Here is a 4,902-nt window from a genome sequence, read left to right on the forward strand (position 1 = left end):
AAAATCACGTTATTTCCTGACAGGAAATGACGCGATTTAGGGCGGGTCAAGCGATGAGATGTGTTTATCTATGTTGCCATAACAATGGGGCGGGACCTTACTCCGTCGCCGCACCGCTGTTATGGCAACTTTAGAAACAATTGGCACTACGGCCACCGGTGAATCGCGCATGCGCGAGATCAAGAGGTGCATGCTGGTTACCCAGCAATCCAAAGGCACAGCTCAAGGGGCAGTTCCTCCTACGCCTTTTCTCCTGGCAGCTGGGATTTACTGGTAGTGCACAGCATGTGTAACTCCTAAAAACTAAAATTACTTCACACACATTTTACTTTGTTTGCATCTTGAGAATAGGAATTCTGAAGATGTAAGCAATCCCATAATGACTCGGCAACCGGGGCTATAATCTGGTTATTTCCCGCTTGATCACTGCAACTCTCTCCTCACTGGCCTACCCTTACATCAGCTATCCCAACTTCAGTCTATTATGAATGCTGATGCTAGACTGATACACAATTTTCAAGTCTTGCCACAGATTCTCAATTGGATTTAGGTCTGGACTTTGACTGGGCCATTCCAACACATGAAAATGCTTTGATCTAAACCATTTCATTGTATCTCTGGTTATATGTTTAGGGTCGTTGTCCTGCTGGAAGGTGAAACTCCACCCCAGTCTCAAGTCTTTTGCAGACTCTAACGGATTTTCTTCTAAGATTGCCCTGTATTTGGCTCCATCCATCTTCCCATCAACTCTGACCAGCTTCTCTGTCCCTCCTGAAGAAAAGCATCCCTACAACATGATGTTTTATGGTGTGTTCAGGGTGATGTGCAGTGTTAGTTTTCTGCCGCACATAGCGTTTTGCTTTTAGGCCAAAAATTTCCATTTTGGTCTCACCCTCTTCCACATGTTTGCTGTGTCCCCCACATGGCTTCTCACAAACTGAAAACAGAACTTTTTATGGCTTTCTTTCAACAATGGCTTTTTTCTTGTCACTTTTCCATAAAGGCCAGATTTGTGGAGTGCAAGAATAAAGCCCTGTACACACGATCGTTTTGTCTGCTGAAAATGGACTGATGAACCGTTTTCATGTGTGTGGGCCCCATCGGTTTGTTTTCCATCGGTGAAAAAAAAAATAGAACATGTTTTAAAATCTTCCTATGGAGAAAAAAACGATAGAAAAAAACGATCGTCTGTGTGGAAGTCCATCAGTCAAAAATCCACGCATGCTCAGAATCAAGTCGAGGCATGCTCTGAAGCATTGAACTTAATTTTTCTCAGCACGTCATAGTGTTTTACGTCACCGCGTTGGACACCGTCGGATTTTTGACCGATGGTGTGTAGGCAAGGCTGATGAAAGTCAGCTTCATCGGATATACAACGAAAAAATCCATTGGATTAGATTCCATCAGATATCCGATCGTGTGTACAGGGCATAATAGTTGTCCTGTGGACAGATTCTCCCACCTGTGGATCTTTGCAGCTCCACCAAAGTTACCATGGGCCTCTTGGCTGCTTCTCTGAATAATTCTCTCCTTGCCCGGCCTGTGAGTTTTAGTTAAGGGTATCACAGTATAGGGGGCTGAATACAAATGCACGCCACACTTTTCACAAAATTGAAAACCATTTATAATTTTCTTTCCACTTCACAATTATGTGCTACGTTGTGTTGGTCTATCATATAAAATCCCCAAAAAATGTATTTACGTTTTTGGTTGTAACATGACAACATTTGGAAAATTTCAAGGGGTATGAATACTTTTTCAAGGCATCCTGTATAATCCTGTATATTAATAATAATATTTCCGGGTCAACTCCCAAAAGTTCCCAACTATGATGTTGGGTAAACATTGTCATCCTAGGACAGAGAGTGTGTTACTTGTAAGATCACCTAGCAAAAGGCAGAAAAGAGAAAAAGCAATGGAGCCACCGCAGTATAATACTTTTTTGATTAGATATAGGTAGATTCAGAAAGAGTTAGGCCGGCTTATCAGTAGATAAGCCGACCTAACTCAGAATCTACGCCGACTTATGTTTAAGTGTATTCTCAAACAGAGATACGCTTAAACATATCTAAGATAAGACGGCTTGCGCCGTCCTATCTTAGGTTGCAATATTGAGGCTGGCCGCTAGGTGGTGCTTCCATTGCGGTCGGCGTAGAATATGTAAATTAGTAGATACGCCGATTCACGAATGTACGCCCGGCCGCCGCAGTACATTTACGCCGTTTCCTTAGGCATTATCAGGCCTAAAGTTATTCCATCTAATAGATGGAATAGTAATGTTAAAGTATGGCCGCCGTTCCCGCTTCGAAATTCAAAATTTTTACGTTGTTTGTGTAAGTCGTCCGTGAATAGGGATTTACGTCCACGTCGAAATCAATAGGCCCGTGCGGCGTACTTAGCCGCAATGCACACTAGGAAATGTAGGCGCCCGGCGCATGCGCAGTTAAAAAAAAAACTTCAAAAACTTAAGGTCAAGCCCCATTAACATAAAACACGCCCCCTTACACACATTTGAATTAGGCGCCCTTACGCCCGCCCGCTTTAGGCTACGCCGCCGTAACTTAGCAGGCAAGTACTTTGAGAATCAAGTACTTGCCTAGCTGACTTACGGCGGCGTAGCCTAAACACGCTAAGCTACGCCGCCGCAACTTTGCACCATTCTCTCTGAATCTAGCTATTACTCTTTAAGAGATCACTGCAGCAAAACCAAGGTGAGAGAATGGGGAAAAAAGAGGAGGAGTCAGTGGCTTTACGGACAACAGAGAAAAGTCCCCAACGGAAAACATGTTTGTGGTTTAAAAAAAAAAAAAAAACAGAAGACAGACTCCCGAATGAAAGTGAGGATTCTGTTTTCATGAAGCATGTAGTGCAAGCTGTGGAAGCCTTTAGGCAGTTGAAACCTTGGGGCCCCCTTGGCAGGTTTCTGGAGGTTTATTGTACATGCGCTATAGTGGGATACCTTTGAATTAAGAAGTGTGCACACACTAGATGGAGATGACCATAACTACTGTATATTACATGGTCCTAAGTTGCATCAAATTTTTTTTACAAACGAGCACCTGAAAGAAGATGAGCTTTTATGAGACAAACTGTAATGTGAACATGATGTCTGGTTTATGTACTTTAAAGTTGTTTTTGAAAATAGATATTTGCCAGAACACCATGGATCGACACAAAGTAGCGTCCAAATGCATAGTTTATTACATGATCACAACATAAGAACGTTGCAATGTTTCGGAGTCACGCAGGACCCCTTCGTCAGGCATGTCTGACGAAGGGGTCCTGCGTGACTCCAAAACGTTGCACTCTTCTTACGTTGTGATCATGCAATAAACAATCTGTTTGGATGCTACTTTGTGTCGATCCATGGTGTGCTGGCAAATATCTATTTTGTGACTTAAACCAGTATCCAGCTGGTTGTTGCTGCAGATAGAGAAAGGGACTCACCATTCAAGGTCGAAATGATGAACCTCTTCACCGAGTCTGAAGACACGGGTGCTGGCAATGCATGTAGTAATGCAAAAATTAAGGGGGATGTCTGGACAGCCGCACTCCCAAAGAATATTGCTTTATTGTAAAAACAAAATCACAGGATAAATGCCGCAGCAAACAGGATACCATCTGACGCGTTGCTCGATGTCAGTCATAGCTTGATGATTAAGCACTAAGTTTTAGTGTGAAACGCGTGGGCTTGTATCCTGTTTGCTGTGGCACGTATCCTGTGATTTTATTATTACAATAAAGCAATATTCTTTGGGAGTGTGGCTGTCCAGACATCCGCCTTCATTTTTGGTTGTTGCTGCAGCACCAAAACTTTGAGAACTTATCCAGGAACGTGTTCGATGGGAATATGAAGTATTAAGTTGTTTTTGGGTACATTATTTTAATCACCTGCCGACTGCTCACAGTAATTATACATGAACATCAGCTGTGCATGGGATCGCAGCACGCCGCTCCTGTGCCCGCCGTTTCCACCTAACACAGCGGATTAATGTTACCGGTACCCTGCCGCCATGAGTGCCCGGGGTTTCCTTTCATGACTGCTTGCTTAGTGTTGTGAAGCTGTGATTGGCTCACAGCTATCACATGGTACCTGGCCACCTGTACCATGTGATTAGCCAATCACAGCATGTCAACAGTAACTAAGCTGACATTAATTTGAACCCATTCATAACAGCGAAAACAACTGCTTAAATTAGCGAAATTCACTGTAATAAGCAACAACAGTGTAAAAAATATGGGCCAGATCCACAAAGACAAAGAAGTTACGTTGGCATATCTATTGATACGCCGCGTAACTTCCAGGATGCGCCGGCGTATCTTTGTTTTGTATTCACAAAACAAGATACGCCTGAATGTGGGCTAGATCCGACTGACGTACATCTTAGTACGCCGTCGGATCTTAGGTGCATATTTACGCTGGCCGCTAGGTGGCGCTTCCGTTGATTTCCGCGTAGAGTATGAAAATTAGCTAGATACGCCGACTCTCAGAACGTACGTCCGCCCGGCGCATTTTTTTATGTCGTTTACGTAAGGCTTTTTTTGGCGTAACGTTACCCCTGGCTCTATGAGGCGTACGCAATGTTAAGTATGGACGTCGGGACAGCGTAAAATTTTCCGTCGTTTACGTAATTTGCGTAAAACGTTCACGAATAGGGCTTTGCGTAAATTACGTTCACGTCGAAAGCATTGACTATTTGCGACGTGATTTCGAGCATGCGCACTGGGATACCCCCACGGACGGCGCATGCGCCGTTAAAAAAAAACGTAATTTACGTGGGGTCAAGATGAATTAACATAAAACACGCCCACATCTTAGTCATTTGAATTTCGCGCCCTTACGCCGGCACATTTACACTACGCCGCTGTAACTTACCGCGCAAATTCTTTCTGGATATGGAA

This window comes from Rana temporaria, chromosome 8, assembly GCF_905171775.1.
Source record: "Rana temporaria chromosome 8, aRanTem1.1, whole genome shotgun sequence".
In the NCBI taxonomy this organism is placed as follows: Eukaryota; Metazoa; Chordata; class Amphibia; order Anura; family Ranidae; genus Rana; species Rana temporaria.